This window comes from Netta rufina (assembly GCF_964035555.1).
Source record: "Netta rufina genome assembly, chromosome: 4".
NCBI lineage: Eukaryota > Metazoa > Chordata > Aves > Anseriformes > Anatidae > Netta > Netta rufina.
Window position 1 is genome coordinate 10,258,186 of NC_140127.1, and position 24,338 is coordinate 10,282,523.

General features: G+C 37.6%; 1 protein-coding gene across 2 annotated transcripts in view; it reads right to left on the bottom strand.

Annotated features, from left to right (window-relative positions):
* The window catches only part of GRID2 (glutamate ionotropic receptor delta type subunit 2), a gene marked incomplete at both ends in the record, with an annotated part of 702,974 nt that overhangs the window by 145,069 nt on the left and 533,567 nt on the right, over positions 1-24,338 (bottom strand). The gene's annotated exons all lie outside the window — the stretch shown is intronic.

Below are 24,338 nucleotides of genomic sequence, written 5' to 3' on the forward strand. Positions count from 1 at the left end.
TTAGAAAGGACTGCAATAGATGGTGCAGAGAAAGGAATTCAGCTATGAGATGCTTTGCATTGGTGCTACCATATTTGTTGGGCTGTTATGGACAGAAGCTTTTGCTCTGGGATTTCTCTAAGGCTAACTGCCTTTTAATCTGAGTTTAGTAGATAGTGACCTGCAATTTAGTTCCTCTGAAAATATAACTATCCTACATTCTTACATGATGATAGATGATTATCTAAGGTACAGAGCAATAGACCCTTGGCAACATGTACAAGCTTTACTGGTTTCATTTTTGGAATTAATTGCAAAATTCATCTGGCCTGTAAAAATACCGGCATTAAATCCAAAAAACAACAGAAGGACAATGACTGACTTCACAGGACTTTGGAGCCAGCTCTGCTTTTTCAGTACCTCCTCCACAGCATGCCTAGCTGTTAACAGCAACACCAATGAACTGCTGACAGGTTCCAGAACCTCACCCCTCGTCTGGCAAAGGTGCCCAACAGTTTGAGCTGAAAAACCTAATTGCTGAAGTGTGTTACATTAATAGGGCTGTGAAACACAGCGAATGGATTTGAAGCGTGTGCACCATACACTCTATGAGATAAATCACTTTTATCCTACAAAGCAAAGCATTTGGTAGTCTACATTTTCTGTATTAGAAATATTGAAAACAGCACTAAGTTAAGAATAAAAGTACACTAAATTAATTCAGTGATTGTCATTCTCAGTCGCATAAAGAATCTAATTAGAACTTGGATCCAATTAGCATATCCAAATATGTTGAAAGCCTAATTATCCGCAGATACTGTACTGCTTTTGCCAGATTTAAAACCCTATGAAGTTTCTGAAGAGCCTTTGTATCTTTTTGAGGGTAAAGTCCACTTTTAATTATGTACATTATTGTGTACATATTTATATAATTAACTTTTTAGCACAAGCCATTCTACATTTTTAACAGAAAAGAGCACAACATAACTGATTGCTACAAATTTAGCATAGCACTAATTTTCCTTTAAAAAGCCACATTTTATTTTCAATTATTGTTCATTTAATTTTCAGTTCAATTGTTCCTTTATGCAGCACAGTCATGGTGAAGACAAATGTGCAGTGCCTTGCCAATAAAGTTGAAATTGATTTTGAGTGTGAGCTGCTTACTGTTATTAGGCGAAAACGAATCAACATTTATTGATGACAATTTGAGCATGTCAATGCAGCAAAAGCAAACGTAGCTATTGCTGAAACAGCAAGGGGGATGGTATGAAGCTTCCTCTTCAGCTCTACCTCTCACTTAACTGCTTTTGCAAAACATCTGCTGCTTCTGCTTTTGCTTCTCTTTTTCTTCTGTGCTGCCTCTGATAGTTGAAATGAAAGACTAGATCAGGCAGTAACAGAATCTGACATTAATTCTGGTTGATTTATTTAGAACAATACATGTGATTATTAAGCACTGTACCTGTCTTCTTTGTTCCATGTGATTTTTGTCATTTATAGTGCTTTTGACTTCAGATGAAATTTCTTCCACTTATTTTAACGACAGTGTTCACTCCGCTACATTCAGGTACAAAATCATGAAGATGTAAAAGTTGTTAATATTCTCTTCCCTTTACTACCCAACGTACAGTCTCCTCGATCAGACCACTTCCCCACTTGTTAGCCCCTCTGCCATCATTCCTAGTATGGGTTTGTCTCTCCTCTTTCACTAGCAGAGACAAGAATTGACCTCCCTTTACGAAGGTGCTTCTTTATTAGAAATTTTTGCCTATATGAAATATACATTGTAGAAGACCTGTAACTTGAAATCAATATTAAAACAGACAAAATCTATTTTATGCATATTTCCAACTTCCAGGCAGTGATTTATACAGAATTTGGAACACTAAAATCTATAATGCCTCTAGGACAGAGCTTACAGGCAGATTTTTTCCACAATCAAACCTACAATATAAATATTCCACATGAAACCAGTGAACTCTGCTGGCAGTGTAACATATAATTAAAACTCTGTCAGTTAATTGAGAAAAATACAGTGGGCTGGTGTGATCATAGTTGAGGACAATCACAAAAAATCATAGTATCATAAAATGATAGAATGGTTTGGGTTGGAAAGAACCATAAAGATCAGCTAGTTCCAAACCCTCTGCCATGGGCAGGGACACCTTCCACTAGATCAGGTTGCCCAAAGCCCCATCCAAACTGGCCTTGAACACTTCCAGGGATGGCGCATCCACAGCTTCTCTGGGCAACCTGTGCCAGGGCCTCACCACCCTCAGAAGTTTTCTTCCTTTTATCTAATACAAATCTACCTTCTTTTAGTTAACAGACATTACCTCTTGTCCTATCACTACATATCCTGACAGACTCTCTCCTCAGCTCTCCTGTAGGCCTTTTTTAAGTATTGGAAAACCACTATTAGGTCTCCTCAGAGCCTTCGTTTCTCCAGGCTGAACAGCCCCAACTCTCTCGGCTTGTCTTTGTAGGAGAAGTGATCCAGCCCCAGTCCCTTGATCATCTTTGTGGCCCTCCTCTGGACTCGTTTTAGTACTTCCATGTCCTTCTTATGCTGGGGGCCCCAGAGGTGAACTCAGCACTCCAGGTGGGGTCTCACAAGAGCAGAGTAGAAGGGGAGAATCACCTCCCTCACCCTGGTGGCCACACGACTTTTGATGCAGCCCAGGATATGGTTGGCTTTCTAAGCTGCAAGAGCACATTGCCAGATTCTCATCTACTAACAGCCCCAGAGCTGCTCTCAATCCATGCTCCACTCAGCCTATATTTGTGCTCAGGATTGCCGCGATCAAGGTGGCAGACTTTGCACTTGGCCTTGCTGAACTTCGAGAGGTTCACACAGGCCCACCTCTCAGGCCTGTTAAAGCCCCTCTAGACAGCTGCAAAACATCATTACATCTGCTACTGGAATTGATCCGAACACCTAAACTTACTATCACTCCTCCTTGCTCTCTTTTCTTGACTTTCTTGGCCTCCTTAAAAAAAAAAAAAAAAAGTGAACAAGGTGTTGGTTTTACTACAGTCTAAGAAAAATCTCTGATGGTAATGCCCGCACACAGCACTATTAAGGAGCTGTTCCATTAGCAGCTCCTAAGAGAGTTGGTCACCTGTGGAAACACCAACATCTGTGCCTGCAGTACCAAAAAAAATTCTTCAGAAATTCCCTTCTCGAAGGGAATGACCTGGGTCTAACCTGCTTTAGGAACTCACTTTTCCCAAGTAAGGACTTCACCAGAAGAAATATGCATTAATAACACCCTGCTGCATTCCAAAATATAGTAAATTCAAATGACTGGAAGAGATGTAATGAATGTCTCACAAGACAGCATTCAAATAGGAGTTTCCAAATCCCAGGTGTGCTGGCAAGACTCAAGAATGATAGAACAAAAAACTAATATAGGAAAACATTTTTTTGTGTGAAGTCTGGACTCAGCATTTACAGAGATTGCTAGGACAGCAGTTTAGGGAAGATCCAAGCAGGAAAACATGAAAATAGTTTTGCACACAATATGTCTGATAACTCAGGCACTCAATTGATGTCTAATATATCCAAGTGACTTGGAAATCAGTGCCAAAACCCTACAGAGGAAAGACTGTCTCCCAGAACGTAAGCCAAACAAGACATGTTTTGGTTGTCATTCAGATACGGTCAGCAATTAAAAGTTTTGGGGACACTCTCTTACCTGGGTAGAGTCCCATTTGCTCAACCCCACAGCCATCACCCAACAGTCAGTCAAACGCATCTGCAAAAAGTCTGGTGGCCTTGGGTAAGCCAATGGCCTTTGTAATCCTCGGCTTGATTAAAGAAACGAGGACTTCACACAAAATTTCCTAATACAACTGGTTAGTTGGAAAGCTTTCTGTTTGACTTCTCAACTGAAGCTTAGGTAATACTCAGCAAATAAGTTGTTAAAATCAATAGAAAAGACTATGTTCAACAAATTGTATAATGCATAGCAGCACTTGTTTCTCCTGCATTCTGTGTAAGGAAACCTATATAGTTCTGTGCATTTATTATTTTGTGCAGTATGTTTTATTGCTTTAATTTGCCTCTGGACTAGAAGGAATGGACTCACTCTGCTGTTTTCAAGCTATGTTAGGAGAATGTGAGCACACAAGTTTAGTTTTAAATCTTGTGGCTTAAGGATCATAATTACAGCACTTGAAGTTGTCTATTTGTTTTATTAACTGATCATAGACAGAAGTGCAAATGACCTAAGTAAGGATTTCTTTCCTCAAAGCCAAAGCACATGATCAAATAACACAGCACACAGTTAATAAAATGTTTCACTTCGGAGCCGGCCCAAATTTCTTTTCTTAGTGAATAGAAATAAAGAAGCTAATGGAAAGCTACCTGCTGGTAACGTGCTGTTTGTTTGCCTTCCAGCTCTTGACTCAACATTTTCTCAAGGCCTCATGCACCCAGACTGGTGCCAGAAGTTATAATTGGATGTTTTAGACCATTGACAAATGTTGAATATAGGGAGAAAAAAGCATAGACGACGTAGCTGTTCTCACCATGTGTTCCACTCATGAAGCAGTGCTTAGTGCTTAGGCCAAGTTTCCAGAGGAACTCTAATGGTGTGATTTTTTGGAAAGTATAGTAAATCACCACATCTCAAAGATAATAAACCATTTCCGCAAGCCAGTGGTGTCATTCTAATGGTCCCTCACTCCGCTCCCCCGCCCCCTTCATCTCTTGCTTACTTTCTTTATTACTACTTTTCCTTTCATTTGAAATTTGGAGGTTTTAATCTACCATTTGCCATTTCTAAGTGTCTTCTCTTTTATCTTTATAAAACACCTTTTTTCCCCCTTTTAAGTCCTCTCTGTGAATCCAGTACTCTCTCAGCAGCTCCCTAACCTGGGGTTATTTTGCTCTTTCCCATATTGCAATGACTCCTGCCATTTCCCTGTGTACTTCCAGCACACTTTCTTTCCTCTTTACTTTTCTTTCCCTTGATCTTCCCTGCTGTTTCCTATGCCTTTTCCCATCTTGCTCTTTTTTGGTTGGTAAAGGGACCTAGGTTTTCTCTTGCTTTCACTTCATCCAGTTTTGACTCATCTTTCCAATCACTTTGTGTCCCTTCTTCTTTCTCTTTAGCCTTTGATTCTCCTTTTTCTTTCAGATACTTCTTACTCTCAGGAAACTTCCCTTCACCTCCTGTTACTCCTTTTGTGTTATGAGGGAGATAGGAAAAAATACATTGCTGTATGGTCCTGCATCTCTTGCTTTCACCTTTCATATATATATATATATATATTTTTTTTTTTTTTCCTCCTGTCCCCTGAAAACCTTAACACATCTTTTCCTAAAAAAGATGTGTTAAAAGGCACCAAGAACTCACAGGGAAAGCACCAGTCATTCTTCCATAGTCCTATGCCACAGCCCATACACGGTGAAAGCAAGCTCTTGCAGGCTACTGATATGTTCTAGCATTTCCTGAATGGTAAAATAACCTTTATAAGAAGGCAGGTTTTTGTTTGCTCATCGCTGAAACTTGAGGTAGGAATGTAATGGCTGGCACCAGCAAGTTGCTAGATGGTGGAGTTATGGTCAACAGATAAGGGAGGCCAGCAACCACACAAGAAGAGTCGCTTTTCAGACATTATCCTGTGACCTGACTTGGTCATGTATCACCCAGCCTACACAGTGAACAGCAGCAAGTTGGGAAGGAAAAAAGAAGCTTCACTGAAGACAGATACTAGTCATTAAGTCTGATATTGACTTTTACATGTTTTTTTTACTATGTATTTTACTGTGTAGAAACAACACTATCACCTCATTATAGTTTATCAGGTAAGAAAAATAAAAGAACTTAAAACGATGTTCATAGAATCTCCCTCCTCCAAAGAAGAGAAAGCGATGATCTTCCCCCAACAGACACTTCTTTTTCTCTTCAGGAGGCAAATCCTTCTTTAGACTATCAAACTTCATATTTCCAGAGTAAAATTCATGAATATCACTTTCATTTTACATGGCCAGTTTGCTCAGTGATGTCTGAATTATTCCAGGGAAACTGATAACATCAAGTAAGCTGAGATTTGTGGCCAGGTTAAATACACTCACTTAGGTTTTTAATTGCAAATCACTAGTTCCCTCTCATTAGGCGTTTTAACACTTTATGAGGAAGTCTTTTATCTAAATCACACAAGTTCTAAAGTAAATAAAGAAATAAATTATAATTGAACTTTGTCTATGCAATGCTGGGGCATCACTGAATCTTTATGAAATCAAAGAGGAAAGTACTCAGACACAGTTACTGCTGCAGCTCCTATTAGACCATGATATATAGGATTTTTGTACCACTGTCAAGCCTTTGATCAAACCCAATCAGCGGCAAACAATGAAAAATACTATTTTCCACTGAACTGTATGAATTTCCTTCTCTACAGGTAACAGCAAAATATGCACTGCACATTTCAGCTTCTCATCAATTCCCTGAGAGTTTAAGAACATTCAATGGACTCAGCTTTTCCTTCAGCTTAATAAGGTGCTTTCTGGGGATTTGATTTTTCAGAAAGGGTTTGACAAAGTGGAATGCATTTGCACTGTTGCAGGGCTCAAAAATTCTGTGGGCAGAGTTCCATAAATAAATCAAAATTGCAATAGCATAGGACAAACCCAGCACTATTTTACTTAGAGAGAAATGGTTTACAGAACAGGATTCTGAACAAATCCAGTCCAATAAACCAGAGAAGTGAATCCCTCAGAATGGAGCAAGTTGGCCAGGTCTGAACAACCTGCGTCTGCAGCAGCCTGTTGCCAGCACTGGGTGACTTCGGTACCTCCACTCCGCCTTGTGTTAGGCTCAGCAAGCAGACGTGCCTAGAAGCACCTAGGATTATTATTATTTTTTTTCCCCACAATGAAAATCTCCCTTTGAATGTAACTACAGAATTAGCAGTCTGGGAGTCAGTTCTGGAAGTAAATCTACATGGCGATTTGTGCATTAGCTTCATCACTTCAAGCTGTGAGGAATAAGAAGGGCTGTTGTCTAGCTCCAGCCCAGGAGCAGAATAACCACACTAGTACAGGCCTGTGTACTAAAGAAATCTGTGCTTGTACTAAAGGCAGCTGACAAGGAATTATGTGTTTAGGTATGCAGAGGGCCCAGTGAGGGTACAGAACATCTGGACTAATCTCAGTGGTCTCACCTTAGCTGTATTTTTGAAGCATAAGTGGAATTATTACACCACTGCTTGCACAATGAACTCTGTATCTGGTTATCTTTTCATGCGAGGCAAAATGTTATTAATTATATAGATATATATTTTCAGGTATACCATATAGAATTCTTCCATTTACATTGGGAAAATGATTTTAAATGAAGCAATACTCCATCACTACTTAGACAAAAGCGTGTGTATATGTCTACATCTATATATATATGTATAACAACCAAACGCTCGCTGGGCAGTATGGCTACAGTGATTTCCTGATGCATGAACAAGAAGAGTTGCATTCACAGGACTTGGAACTTGGTAAAATGTGGGAAGTATTCGTAGGATGCACATACTATGCAGATATATTGTCTGAAATCCTTTGAGAGAGAACAACCTCATGTTTAAAATATGCACTTATAATGGCTGGAATCGCTACACAACTCTTCAGCATGAGATAAGAGTAAATAAGACACCAAAAAAAAAAATCACTCCTGCCTTACTCAATTCAGTGATGTACTGGCATGAAAACACTCCTTCCAAACCAGATAAAAAGCCAAAAAAAGACACATGTGAAAAGATGCTACTTTTATCCCAGCCAGCACATCTGGGCCCCGTCTCCTCAGACACATTCACCTCTCATTACCAATGTGAGAGACAAAGGAATTATTATGGAAGTAGTGTGAGAACATGTACCACTGTCCAGGACAGATGATACAGTTATTTTGAAGCGTATGTGCACCCGTCTAGAAACTTTTCAGACTTATGCCACATCAAAGTAGCTTGTGCTCTCTGTTGTTCAGCACAGAAGAATTTGCCAACTCTTTCTTAAATGTAGCACATAGAAGGATGTGATGAGGCCATCTCCTATTCTTACATGACAGTGCAATATGCTTGCCATGCACAGGGACTATAAAACACCTGCTCACAAACCATCAACAGTAACCAAAAAAAATCTATGTATAAATTATTTTTGTGGATAGAGAACAAGAAATTCACGTGAAATTTCAGCCAGTTTAACTTATTTCTATTTTACATGCTTGTATCAAAGCATGCCTGGAAATGTCAGAAGACCTTTGGTGAAAAAGGGAAACAAAAATAAGCTGTTAGTTGAAAATTGCTTTCAAGTTTATCACTGCAGAGAAGTTAACATGACATTGCAGTAAGCATAGCACTAGATGATAAACCACTTTCTGTTGATTCTACAGGTTCCTGTGACGCTTAAATGGCAAATGCAAAGATTGAAACAATCTTTGCTTACACATAGATCAATACTCTGTTCCTAAAATCCAGGATTTATTTTCAGTGTTGTCAGATAAAAAGAGGCTTGCTAAGGTGGATATGTCACTGACTTACTAGCTTGATGCTGGCTAGTAAATCAAAGCAACATTTTGTCACTGATACGTTAGAAAATATTATTCCAGTATAACCCACGCTCACAGTCTGAATGGCTAGAGTGTCACCAATTTTCAGTGCATTAAGGACTAGATATTACAAATGATGTATTGGATCATATTTTTTTGAGAAGTTGGTAGTACAGAAAATATGGTTGTGGGGTGATTTTTTACTCCCTCAGCACAGAGCATCTTTGTTAGGAATCAGAGATGATGGCAAAGGAACCAATAAACTTAGCACAGCATTGACCAAATAGAGTACCTGTTACAAGCAACAGCTTGGACCACGTAAATGCATTGGGTAGATAAAGCCCACAGCAAACAGGAATTTTCTTCTCTACTCTCTAAAGAAAGTATCACCTCCTTCTGCAGGCTGTTTTTGGACCATGAGATGTGGGGAAGTGGAGAACAGAAAGGCCAAGTGTGAATTTGAGGAAATGGTAGTGATTGTGATACCTGGATTATGAAAGAGGACATCGCCCTGCTACATGTGACCACAATGAGAGCAGATGTGTTCAGCTAGAGTCCTAAAGATCTAGCAGGAGCCAGGAGCACTGAGCACTGGAAAGGTGCTTTCAGGAAATAGTTAATGGTCTATCTCATACCAGGGGTCTGTCCCTCTATATGGTTCAGATAATCCTTCTGAAGATTTTTTTTTTTTTTTCCAGATGATCTCAGCTCTAAACCCACAGACCTTTACAGCATCAATAAACCATTACTGAAATTATTTTTGTACTCACTTCTTTTCTAAAGTCCCTGACAGAATTGTTACAGTGATAACCAAATGCTGAACTGATAAGGATCAAAAGCAATTTCCTCTCTAACTACCAGCACTCACCTTCAGCACAGAAAATGCATTTAGCTTCTTTCCTTTCACATACCACAGGACATAATTACATAGAAGAAAGGTTGTGTCCAAGTAAGACCTGTGCTCCTACAGCCTTCTGAAGATACCCTCAGTGATCTCAGAGACATATGACCATCAGAAAAACTGTAATTGTCTTTCTTACTGATGGTGATGCTGTTCAGCATTCACAGCTGAGTGGTGAACTGTAAAAATACTGTCAAAAATATTTACATTACGCTTTCATGCATTACTTAACATGTGGTATTTAAAGCAAGTTTGGAACTCACTGTATTCACTGGTAATCAGTACTTTGGAAAAGAATAGCCAGATCCTAACTAGATCTGCTGGTGGCAAGTGAAAGTGGATCCGCATAAAGGAGTGGGTACTTCCATATTAGAGAAAGAGGTAATGACTGGGCATGGATCTCATATGCTGAGAGGGTAGGAAAAAAGTATTGACTAGTAAAGAAGGGTTCAGATACAATTTTGTAAAAACGTCAAGTATTTCTACATTGCTATTATTTACTACTAAAAATTAAAACCAAACCAAAACATTAAAATAGCATTACTGAGGCAGACTATTAATCTTACTCAGACACCTAAAAAAGCTAGTCTGATACTTAGACACAAAGTTTCTAAGCAGTCTTTGAGAAGTGTTTGCAAAAAAACTTGTTCTGCTTTATCTTTCAGTTGAACCAAACAGGAAGGTTAAATAATTTTGGATAGGAAAAAACCTGAGTTTTGCCTACCAAGACCAAACATTTTAGTAGATTCCTCTGGAGAACCTGAATGGCCTGCAGTGTAATTTTACACACTCATCGCTTTCTACACTGCCAGCGTTTGCTATCATTAGAGTGAATAATCTTGACAGAACAATCTACGTATCATAAACATTTAAATGGCAAGTGATATGTAGTTAAATATTTGAAGGCTTAAATAAAGAATCCTTATGGAAAATAATAAAACATTAGCTTGAAGGATGAAGGCCTCTAATAAGCCCTCTCTAGAATAGTTGAATCAGTAAAGTACATTTTTATTACAAATGAAAATCACTGCCCTAATGACACTGGAAGTTGCCACAAAAATAAATTAACATTGTATCTTGGTAATTAAAACTACAGAAACATATTATAAATCTAACTTGAAAGGGATGAGAATTTTATTTTCTAGTAGACTGTATTCCCATAAGAGATTCTGTTTAGCATACAAAATGCTGAAATTGTGCAAAGAACCTGAGAACTTTAAACAACTAATTTATTTTTTTTTTTTAAGTTATTGTAACATTGCAAAGCTCCTTCTAAAAACATATTGTGGCACATACACCAGTGATTAGTTAACTAGATAAGTAGCTCTATACCATGCTCATCACTATTGTGTTTCTAGGATTTGATTTCAAGGGATAATACCAATTAAAAAAAAAATAATCTTTCCATTTGAAAAGACCTACTACTTTTAAGAGGGGAGAAATGCCTATTTTTGATTACATTAACAAATCAATCACTGGGCTCAAATTAACTTCTTCAACATATTACAACTACGATATTTGCCCAGATGACTTGCTGCTCCAATTTTCAGCTGCACCCACTTGATATGACTGTAAGCAAACAGAAGTAGGAACTGCGTTACCTTAAATGTTAATGGAGCTTTTTACTGTAATCATGATCATCATTAGAGATATAACTAAAATTAAGCACTTCACCCTCATTTTTCCCCAAGTTTCAACTACCCCATGTTTGTGTTACCTGCCTGATAGCTACGGGGCTGTTTCCCCTGTATAACCAGTTACCTGAGGGGTTGGCAATGTTCAAAAATGCTCTAACTATGCATATCTATCCATGAATATGTCAGATAATAGCCTTTTGCTCTGCTGATGAAAGTGAGTATGTTAAACTCCTTCCCAAGAGAAGAGAGAAATTACTTCAGCTGGAAAGGAAAAATAATATTATCCCTTCAAATGCTAGATACAGCTCAGGAACATAATCCTGGAGGCCTGTTTTTCAACAGCCTGTGGGTACAACTGCGTTATCTTCCAATGCACATTCAAATGTTTTCACTGGGGATGATAATTATCTTCCAGTCTGTAGGCCCTTGGGTTAACAGCCACACTAGAGAAGGTACAAATATTTTCAGGACAAAGAGTGCTTGCTTGAAAGATGGCTCTTGTCTGTCTGGACTACACTTCTCTGAGTGTTCACCTATGTTATACTTGTTTCAAAGAGAATGTTACTGGTTTTGATAAATGTAGAAAGAAGAAATTAATACTATTGTTTGATGCTACAGCACAAGCTTCTGCTACTTTATTATTATTACTTTTTTTTTTTTTTTTTTCCTTAGCATTACGGTATTTTAAAATTTCATTGTCAAACTAATTGCCATCTTTACTATCCTTGGTAATATGCTGTAATCCCACAAGCAAAAAAAAGAAGTCAAAAGAGCCTATTTGGTGTGGCATCTGTTCATTGTCTAAAGCACAGATGAAGACTATTAGGCCATCAGTATTAGTTCTGATTTAAACACTTTACTCTAGATACTTTCATTAACTGTGTTGACACTAGTTATATATTATTCATTTTACCTGCACTTCATTGCATTCCCAGAATGCAATCACATTTTGCAAATGTGAAGCTGAACACAAGACACTCATGGCTAGATTCTTGGTCGATGTAACTTGGGAGTGTTTTAATGAAAACAAGCCTCATTAGTCTAGCTGGGGATCCAACCCTATATCTACACCTGCAAACACAACTATATTTCTTCCTAGAATAGGTCTTGAATATGTCTCCATTTTTAGCACAACACCTGGGGTTTATGCTCAGCAATCTTTTCATTGCATTAAAACACTCATTAAATGAGAATTTGTACTGCTACAGGAAAGGTAAAATGCTTCTACACAAGATGCACTAAACCTAAGTGAATAATTCATCTATTTTTCATATACAAATTTATTCATGGAATAATATCCTCTAATAGCTGCTGTTACAGAGATTACAAGCAGTTTCTCCAGAGCATTCAATAACCAGAAAAGTTCACTGATTTATTTGTCTGGACACATTGTCCTTACAGAACATCTTTGTCTCATGACTGGGCTATCACGTTCCTGGCATGGACATCTGCAATTATCAATTCAATACTTATCCATTTTAGAAACTGAGAAAATACAGTCTACATAATTTCTAAAGGAAGTATTAATAGTAACCCTGTGTAAGCATTACACAGTACGTGATGGTCCTACTCTCAGTAAATGTCATTCTGAGCTTTTAACATATTTAAAGTTCTTGAACAATCAAAATTGACTAAGTCCTTACGCAAACAAGCAGTGCTAAGTCCAACCCCCTGGCACCCAAATAAACCCCAAACTGACTACCTAGTAATATATTCACCAACGTCCTTCTCCCCCAGCTAATGAAATTCACAATTACCTCACTTCAGTAGCTAAGAGAATTTCCTCAATATTTCTTTACAGTTACATGCTATTTCCCTGATGAACACAAGGTTTAAGCCACTCCACCAACTCTATTCCCACTTTTAATACAGTGACAACTTTGTTCCCATCTCCAGATAGCTAATAGGGCCGTATTTCTTTTGGACTAATTCTTTCATCAGCCCAATCTATTTCTGCGTTAATTGTATCTCTATGCTCAGGCTAACTGTATTGAACATATAGCCTTAATGTATACACAGGATTTTGTATCATGTGAGCTGCTTCTGTCCCCCTGCTCATATGGAAGTGTCACTGCAGCTGTGCTGGTGTAATTCTATAAACAGGCTAAGCTTGTAGGGGGAAGTAATATCTTTTATTAGACCAAGAGATACAGTCAGGGCAGAGAACAAGCTTTGGGCTCAGAAAACTAATGAAAGTCCTCTGAGACAAAAAGCTTTCTTGTTTTTCCTCCAACTGTATTATTTGGTCTTATAAAAGATATAACCTTTTCCCTATGGGCCTGACTGTCCTTGGTTATAACAGATTACTTACGAGTGAGATAGGTCAAAAAGGAGTTGTAAAACAAAATAAAGTAAACCAAAAAGACAGTTAGGGAAGCGAAAATCATGGCCTTGATAAATACCAACTGCTTACACAAAACAGCCAGGCTGACAGAGACCAGAAGATTGTCTCTTCAACCTCAACACCATGATGGGATTGCTTGCCAAGACTGCTAACCTTGAGACCAAAACACAATGATTAGGGTGTTTTTTTTGTTGTTGTTGTTGTTTGTTTTTTCCACAGCAGAGCTGTTAATTAGCACATTAACAGCTGTCTACAGAAAGGTAGAAGTTGGATGGCACTCAGGTGAAGTTACATGCATCTAGGAGATTTAAGGATATGTAGGTATGTGAAGGACTGGACGTAGGACTCCCCATGTAGAGACAACAAACACAAACTCTAAGCTTTCTTAGCCTGAATCTGTCCTGGCAAGGTCTGCTTCCAGGCCTTCCAGCTCCTGCACCTGGTGGCACAGTCTCGGGGAATGACAATCGCGACACGTGTAAATTAATGAGAGGCTTCTTAAATAAGCAAAAGAATTCAGAGGACTGCATGTGACAGGTTCAGTTATCACTGTAAAACTATGTTCTCTGATCTTGACAGATTATGGTGACTGGAAGAAGGCAAACATGACACGCATCTTCCAAAAAGCACAAGAAAGAGGACTTAAGAAAGCACACTGGTAAACCTAACCTCAGTTCTTTGGGAGAGCATCTAGCAAATCCCTTTGGGAGGTATTTCCAAAGACACGATGGACAGGGAGGTGCTGAGGAACAGGTGGCAGTGATTTCCTGGCTAAAACATACTCGATCTTTCTGATTGCTTTCTACAATGAGAAGTCCTGGCTCAGTGGATGAGGAGATGGCAGGTTGCTTGACTTTGCAAGGCTTTTCACATGGTCTGTACTCTTGTAGCCTGGGCTGCAATTGTGAGAATGTAAGTAGTAGAAACCCAGGTTTATTCATTCCAGAGAGGAGATGAAGGGGAATCTTAATTGCTGACTATAGCTAAAAATGGAGGGAGGATTACAGAGAAGACAGAACCAGACTGCTTGGTGATGGTGCCCAATGAAACAACTAAAAACAACATTGCACCAAAAGTAATTCTGTTTAGAGTGCTGAAACACTGAGAAATGGAGACCAAAGAGGTTTTGTCTATAAAAAATATTTTTTGTGTCACTGCAAATGATGACTGATCTTCCTAAGAAAGGATATCTTTGCAGATGTCATTACTCATAAGTCAGCATGGTGATTGAAGCCAAGAATCAGTGCAAGAAGAAAGGAAGAACTTGATTCAAGTTTCCAGTCAGGCAACAGTGGGATGTCAGGCATAATTTAAACAAGAAATGAAGGACAGCCCTTTCTATCCAAAGGTGATGCTCTCTCAGCATCAAGGCAGTGTATTCTGTCCAGGGGATATCTGTGTGCTTCAAGATGATTGATGTTTTTATAATAGGAAAGCAAACTTCCGCAAGTAGGGTGAAGAAAATTTCAGATTTTTAGGTCCCTCCTTCATCCAAACAATTCTATCTCCCATCCAAATAATCTGCTTTCCTATAAAACTCTGATCCCTCAAATCCCAGTTTATCAATTAATCCAGATTGCTTTACAGTAGACATCTCCTCTTTTAGTTATCCACCAAATTTTACCAATGACAGATGTTTCTTGAAGAAGGTTAAAAAATATATTAAAAAGGAAACCAAGCTATTTTGCTTAAGGGCAAATGTAACTATAGCTCAGAAATAACAGCAGCAGAAATAGAGAATAGGAGCATAAATTGCTGTATTAGCAGACAGGTATCATAGACGGAGGTTTATTCAGTAGTTATTAAGGTCACTTTATGATTTGTGCTATGAAACATCCTTTTTTCATTTGTTTGAACTGCAATTTCAACCGCATGTGCTGAAGTTTTCTATGCCAGATGTCTGCTCAGGTTAAAATAAACTCTCTCATAGCTCATACACATGAATTGTTTGAATTATGAAAGTTGGCATTCAAATAAATTGGTCATTTTCTAATTTCTGACTAGTGCTGGACCTTGGAAACTCTATAAATCTGTTTTTAAGTGATAATACAGGAGGGAGCGTTTTAGCATAACTTGTACTGAATTCTATTCCTACTATTTTTCTACCTGCTTTCTACTTTCTAGCTGGAAATGTTCCAGGTTTTGTCTCAGAGTGAGGTTTAATTATTTTTTTTTTAAACTAGGGCAAATATTTTCTAACTCTTTTCGAAAAGAAGACTGTAAAAAAAATGTATTCTCAAAATTTATAAAAAAAAAAAAAAAGTTTCATGACCTACTTTTAACTCTACTTGGGACAGGAAATTCAATCCAGCAGAGAAACAAATAGCTTGTGAAAAGTTTGTGTACACTATCTGAAACATTTTTGAGACAGGCAGACAGGTCCATTTTCTATTTTCACATTTTAACTGTTCTACCACTAAGGCACTGCATCATGTTGTTAAAATTTGCATTATGCAGAATTTAAAATTCTACTGATACACCCTTCCTTGACAGAATAGGAGAAAAGTCTTAAACTCATAGCTCATAATGGTAGCATTAGAGTTCCGGGTTTTGGCAGTCTTTTTAGACATTGTTTTCAATTAATACCACATGGTATCTACTTAATAAAGTGCCTTATTAGCATTGCAAACCTGAAATTTGCCATAGACTTCATGGAGCTGTTTCTAATGGATTAGATAATGGCTTGCTGCTAACCAGTCAAAACAAAACCAAAACAAACAACAAAACACCAAAGAACTGACAACCAATGACACTGTTTCAAGGGTTTGGCTTCTACTCTTTCTTCTTGGATGAAACAATTCTTTGAGTATCAGGTATGGCTGTTTTTTCTTTACAGAGATTTTTTTTTCTTTTGCTTAGTAAAGCACAGGCTTCTCACTTAAAACACCTAAGAAAAAATGTCTCTTTGCATGGGACAAACTTGTCTTTTCTAGGTTTGACTCAGTGCTTTGTAATTTCTCCTGGCATCTGGCTGGCTATTTCACCCTATATCAAACCCTCCCACATTGAAATCAATCCTAGGTGCATAACATAACATGAATTACTACCTTAAAAAACAACACTACACCTCTCCTTAAATGCAGAAGAACAAAAGATAAAGCAGATTCTGAAAGTCAGGAAATAATAACTGTTATTCTTTAGCTAATACATTAATCTTATCTTAAATGAATAAATAAATAAATAAATAAATAAATAAAAATCCCAGACAGCTAATTCTTTCACTCAGATCCCATATCAAAGGCCTAAGAAATAGAGTAAAATCTACTGACTTCAGTCATCTTTGGATCAGACCTCTCATTTTTAAATGCTCAGCCTCACTTTTATTTTGCTCTTCTCAAATTCTCAAGGAATCTGGCTGAAAAATTCATTGCAAATAAATCTTGTTGAATGAATTGACACATTACATTTCCTACTGATTTGTTCATAGCATCTAAGTATTGACATGATTCAGCAAAAACAAAATATGGTGGAGACTCAAATCATTAATTTCAGCATTCCATTTCTTGGACTGGAGAGCCGAAACCTTTTATCAAACCATCTAACAGGACGGGACTCTGTGGTGCATCCTTGGCAGATATATTTAGCATGGAATTCCTAGCCAAAGAGGGAAGACGAGCTATGATGAATGACTTCAGGCTACATGCACAGACTTCCAGTCTTAGGGTGTGCCATGGGACTGGCAACAGGACCAGCAGCTCTGGCAGTCCATATAGCCTACAAAGTTGGGTGGAATCAATTTATTATCCATCATATTAAGTTTGGAGTCATATATATTTTTTTTTAATCTCTTGAACTCCTAGTCCTGGCACTCTGAGACAAAACATATAATTAAAACCTTCAGTTTATTGTTAGAGTTTAGGAAATTGGTGGATAAGCAAAGACAGTGAAATCCCATAGGAAATAACTGGTGCATATTGGGAAGAAAAGGGATGGGATTACTTGGAATAAAGAAAGGCTCTCTCCTGAATTCTTTGTATTAAAATTTTTGTAAAACCTGTAATTATTACAACACAAGACCTGCAATTCTAAAATCTAGGGTTTAATACCAGGCTTCTCAAATCTGTTTTTGTTCTTATGCCAAGCAGATGCATTTGCTATACTTCTAATTCATTTTCTGTGCAGCAGTGAAAACCACTCAACAACAACAACAACAAAATATTCCAAAACCCAGAAGATGGCAGAAAAGATACTGCATGTCATTAGAATAGAAGAATTCATTGCAGCTGCAGGAATTCGTATAGTCTGAGTTCATCTGCAAGTATAGAGAATGCACTGAGAAAAAATACTTTTATGGCTCAGAGCCAGATTGCACAATGTGTAAATTGGCTAGTTCTCATATATCTGTTCCCAAATCTTACTGCTGCCGTATCAGTTATCTTAAGACTTATGGCTAACAGATCTAAGTTAACACAGTTTACAGTGGTCTCTTTCCCCCCTTCCAATTACATGAATTCAGCAAAGCCCATAAGCACAAGGAATCTGGACAGGTGAAGTGGAAATTGATAGCAGAGTTAGGATTTTTCCTGTAATGAAGCTACTGTCACCTGTCTTTAATATACAGCTAAGATGAATGTGAAGCCTCTTCTGTAGCACGGAAGATTCTTCACTTGCAATGCCTATAGTGCCCTATGAGATCCCTGCTAGAAAAACTTAGGGTGATTAAGAGCTTCCCACTGCCCCACATCAAGCACAAAAAAATCAAGGAAAGACACAAAAGATAGACAAGGTCCTAGCCAAGCAGTTCTGTATCCAATTAACTCAATGAAAATTCAGTAACTTTTCATAAACCTTCATTATCTCCTTTGATCATAGTTTGCCTTTTTATGACCCATCCTAAACTTTAAAGGGAATGTTATCATCAATGTCACATTAAAGAATCACAGCTCTCTTTCCACTTCTCACTCCCACTTTTGAAACCACAGGAATATAATGAACTACTTAAAATATATATATAGTCAAAGGTAAGATGTTGACAGCTGTGATGAGATGATTGAATTTCCTTTTATCTTGCTTTTTAAACCTATGCATCCAGGAGGAATATAAGTGCCACAACTCTATCCTGATGCAGAGTTCATGTGAGAAGAGCAATTCAATTGCCCATCATCAGTGCTGGCAAGAACCATAGCACAGTATAGACAAAATTCCAACAATTCTTTCACAGGGCTCTTATCACTCTGAGTGATTTTCTAACATGGTGGGATGACTCACATGACTGCAGTGCTGCAATGGATGTCTATAAACTCTTCAGAAGGGATAAGCTAGGAATGAGAGGCAGTGTGATAGCCCTGTATGTCAGAGTGTTTTCATTGTCTAGAGCTTAATAAAGGCGACAGCAGGGTTGAGTGTTTATGGGTAAGAATCAGGGGGAAGGCCAATGAGACAGATATCATGGGAGTTTGCTATAGACTGCCTAAGCAGGATGAAAAGGCAGACAAAATATTCTATAACCAGTCAGAAGAATTCTCACAATTGCTAGCCCTTGTTCTGGTGGACTTATCAGATGCCTCCTGGAAATACAACACAGAAGAGAGGAAACAATCTAGGAGGTTTCTGGATTATGCAGAATTTAATTTCCTGATGCAGCTGGTGAGTGAACCTACTAGGGAATGTGCCTTGCTGGACCTTTTTCTTGTGAACAGAGAATGACTTGTGGCTGGTGCAAAGGTTGGAGGTCTTCTTGGGCACAGCAATCACTTATTAATAAGAGTTTTTGTTCCTTGGAAAAGTAAGGAGTAGGGGATAGCAGAACTACCACCTTGGACTTCTGGAGGGCAGACTTTGGCCTATCAAGGAGGCTGGTTGGCAGCGTCCCTTGCGAGGCAGCCCTGAAGGACAAAGGAGTCCAGGAAGGCTAGATGCTCTTCAAGAAAGAAATCCTAAAGGCACAGCAGCAAGCTGCTCCCATGTGCTGAAAGATGAGCCAGCATGGATGAAGACCAGCCTGGCTGAACAGAATGCTGTGGCTAGAGCTCAGGAAGAAAAACAGGGTTTATGACCTTTGGAAGAAGGAGCAGGCCACTCAGGAGGACTACAAAGATGTCATGAGGCTATGCAGAGAGAAAATTAGAAGGCCCAAAGCCCAGCTTGAGCTTAACCTGGCTATTGCTGCTAAAGACAAGACAAAATGTTTTTAGAAAGACATAAACAAGAAAAGAAAGACTAAGGAGAATCTCCATCTTGTATTGGATATGGGGGGGAACCATAGTGACAAAAGATGAGGAAAAGACTGAGGTATTTAATGACTTTACCTCAGCCTTTAGTATAAGACCAGTTGTTCTCTGTGTACCCAGCCCCCCAAGCTGGTAGATATTTAGATGTGATGCTTAGGGACATGGTTTAGTAGTAGACTTGGCAGTGCTAGATTAAGGGTTGGACTTCAAGATCTTAGAGGTCTTTTCCAACCTAAACAATTCTATTATTCAAACACAACTCAGTTAGCTCAACTTGGTAATGACAAGATTAAAAACAACAACAAAATAAAATTAAAACAAAACAAAACAAACAAACAACAACAACAAAAAAAAACAAACAGAAAACTATTATTTTTTTCTTAAAAGTTTCTCTTAATGCTGTCTGACACAAAGCAGTCTTATTGCCTAATACTAAGCAGCCCCTGTTGTCCGCTCCCAACAATTGCATCATTTTTGTTTGTATCAAAGGAATATCAAGGCATTCCAACAATTTGGCTTTCAACTTCATGTCTGAGCTCCCATTCTCTAAACTGGGATAGATTAGCTACCTCATCTCCTTAGGATGCCACTACTATAGCTTTATAAGTACCTATCACAGCTTAAAATAAATAAAATGTTATGAATACTTCAGTGACAAAAGCATTTGGTTAGAAAAATGCAGGACTAAATTTCAAATGAAACAGTTCAGAATGATGCTCCAGAGCACAATTTTGATTCCAGACCTTCTGCCTTTTTAGAAGTTTGTAACATTTCATGTAACTCCCTTAATCAATAAAATCAGTCCTGAGCTGATCCCCTAGTGTCTGAGTAGTCCTGCACTTCCTATGTACCTCAACAGCAGTAAGACTGACCTTGCTACCCTACAGTAAAAATTATTTCCCATGAAGATGAGTTAAGTAAACACTCACACAAATTCTATTCACATGCACTGCATATAGCACTCAATACTACATCACACATCCTATTTTATGATATTTTCCTTTCAACCCCATGGCTCTCAAAATTGCATAGTTTATTATGTGCTGACAGGCAGTTGATGCTATGGAAAACACAAGTTAAATGCCAGATTACTTTGAAGAGCGACTGAAAGCTGGTATATAACACAGGTAGACTTCTATTAGCAATAGATGTGAGCTGGCCTGCAGAGCTAATGCAAGAGATTTCTCATCTCAGTTTTGTAAATTCAGTTCCCACTGCTGTTAATGAGAACAGCACATTTAATTTTCTTTGTCAACAATCTGATAGCACAAGCATGGCCAAGTGAAATGCTTCCTACTCTGAATGCTGATTTATCAGATAACACAAAAGCTTATCAGTAATATGAATTAGTTTAAGCATCATATTAAATAATGCAACAATATTTTTTTAAGGGTAAATCAGACAGGAATTGCAAAAGAAATATTGCAGTGACAGATACTGAACTATGATGTATATGAGTTTAATTTACAAATTGTGAGCTGCATAAGTTAGCATCTATTCTATCTGTATTTAAAATATACTTCATAAATTGCTACAGAGGCCAAAGAGATTTCTGAAAGTTTCCAGAGAGTTCTAATTTTGGCAAAAACTCTGATACCCTTCTTTGCAAGATTACGATCTATTATCATATATGATAGCCCAGATGGTATGCATTCAAAGAAATAATGATCCAGTATTAAATATTTCATTTACATAATGAATTACCTGGGAAAATTTTATGTGATCATCAAAGATTATTAATCTTATCAGGTTGATTAATTTTAATGTGAAACCACATCCATCTTCAAGAATTTTGGACAGCAGTTCTATTTTAACAGAATGATAACAACTAAACTCTGCCCTCCAAATAACAATAATACCATACCTTAAAAATAATACTACTGATGAAGAGAAATTCAGGGATCAATATGTAAAAGACAAAATTCATGACCTGGCATAAAGTGAGAAGTAATGCAAGAATTTTGGTATCACGAATAACAAAAACATGAAACCTGAGTAAAGAAGAACATGGCTTTACTTGCCCAAAGGAAAGTTTGCTTGTTTTTTTGATATGGGAACACTAAATCATTCAAAGATAATCTCAAACTCCATCTTATCTATAATTTTAAGGCACAGCTGATGTGCGTGATTAGACTTGAGAGTCTTACTTCAAAGCCTGACAGAAAAAGCCACCAGGATTTGCTGGTTTTATTTCTCTTCTTTTTGAGCTTCTAAAAGCTGCTGGAGAAGAGTATTAGTGGCATAGGTTTGTTGAGATATTCCTCAAATTCTCATTATTAGAGGTAATTGGTAATAGTACTTTTTATGTAAATTACTACCTTTGCTATTTGTTATGTGGTATTATTACTGTGATTATTGCTGTTGTGTTTAGATACCTAATCAGTACTAATATTATTATCATAATGGTGACTGTGAGGAGAACTAGAAGCTCCCATTTGGTGAATTAAAATACAAGGAGGAGCAGCCTCTGTTCCTCAATCATTTCAAGATGCTGCTGTCAATCAAGTGCTGCTTTACAGTTCAACATCTGTTGGAAATATTTTCCCTTTCCAGTGAAGCTCAGCTGCAGCTCAGCTACACCATATGTGAATTTTTAGGCTTTTCTTGTTCATGTTGATAAAATACTTTGTTTATAAAAATAAAATGATTAAGACTCTCTCCCATCTCACAGGGGTTATTTAGGAATGACAGTCAGTTGCTAGTGGCTTGGACTGGATTCAGATCAGTGACGTAAATAAAGGACATTCTGTAATTTGTTGTCATTTCCTGAACCAGGCACAATGGTGTTTTACATGTTCACATCAAGGGAAAGCATGTAATTTGATCAAGCTGCAAGTGCAAACTTCTTGGCAGAGCCTGAGGGAAAGCAATGACAATAATAAAACAGATAGGCAGGTTGTCAAGAGAAGTGAAAGCACTTTTAACTGCACACTTTTGAAGAAAATCCTGCAGTGGAGGGGCTAAAAATGTTGTCTACAAGAGTGCCCCTGGCTACCCTGGAGTTGAAGGATTAGTTCACGAACTGTGGACATGTCATTACTAAATGAACTCAGATAAGAGTTAAGTTCATTCATTCATTCAAGTCTGTTTTTGGCAGTGGAGCAAATTCTCAGTGATGTAAATCGGGACGGGAGCTGTGACAATTTCCAGCATGACAGTGCCTGACCCTAGAAGTATTTATTTTGCTTGAAAAAGTAAAGACAGTTTATATGCAAATTAGATGCAGCTTTCCAGCTCTGTATAATTTGTCAATATGGGTGTTAATTTCACAAAGACTGAGCAATTTCTGTTCTAGAATAATAATAGGACTTGATCCTACCAACCCTTACTTGTAGCAGTGATCTTCTTGTAGTGGTGGGACTGGAGGCTTAAAATAAAGACTACTGTTGTGAACAGTTCTGGGATAATGCACATCATATGATGCTTTCTTTTCAACAATTTCTTTGATGTATTCCTTGATCTGGTTCAGAATAATGAGTAATATTAAGAGTTAAAATGAAATGCTAGGACATCCCTTAGAAATCAGCTTTCCTGGATTTTCAGGGAGTGGTATTTTTTGCAATTGGATCTGTGTGTAGATAAAAATGTCATTTTATAGGGGAAATCTGATATTAAAACTACTGTTACCTTTTCTCCTCTTCATTATAAATGGATTTATATCTGAATGTAGAAAACATTATGGAGCTTAAGCCTGTCACATGAAGCTTTTCTTGGGAGAACTTCCCCTCCTGGGAGTTTCAGGTATAAATCCAGATTCTCTGATTTATTTCCAGCATTGATAGCAATGGTCTTGATCTGCAGACTCTGCTTTTAAGGATTTGAAAAGTCTTAAAGCATCTTTAAAACCGGGGGTGCTAAATCCTTTTCAAGGTGTGTCATAAGATCATAATGCAGGCTATAGGCATACTATATTTTTCAGAAAAGACATGTTTAAAAGTGTTTTCTCAGACACAATACTGAATTATATCATTTCATCTGAAAACTACCCAAATAAAATTATCAGATGCAGAAAATGAGTAACTGCATTTCACTTCCATCTTCATTTCACCTTCTCCTTAAAACACTTGAATTTATTTTGTTTTAATTTTCTTCTCGCCTAATAAACATTGACATCAGGATTATCAGTTGACTAACTGAAATCCATCCTAATTGTAATGTACATGTTGTGAAATGCTTTTGGTAATGTTTTCTAATAATTTTTCTCCAAAACAATCTGTTTATAATAAAGTTTCTAAGGAAAACAATTGATACTATTATTTGATAAATATAGCCTGTGATACAAGTTTACATTCATAAACTTCTTAAAGCTAGGCAATTAGTTTTCTAGAATTCATCTTAAAATAAAGCTTACAAATGTCTGTTCTGTTTTAATAACTACTCTAAACCCTTGTATTTGGAACACTGACATGATTGGTGAATTAGTTAACTTAGTTAAGCACACAGTCTTGATTGATTTTGCTTTCTTTTGTTTATCCTAAGTTCTTTTCTAATATGCCAATATTATTTCTATCCACTTCAGGTCTGTCTTTCATTCATTCTTTATATCCCTTCTTTTTTCCTTCATTTCCTGTTTCCTGTTAGACACAATCTCTCCATCCATGCCAAAAGCAGCGGTTAGACTTGGCTTCTATCTACTAAAATGCCATGGATGTCTTTTAATCTGCACTTAGAGTGTGGAAAGACTCAAGCGCTTCTCATAGTTTCATAAAATGATTTGGGTTAGAAGGGACCTTAAAGATCATCTAGTTCCAACTCCCCTGC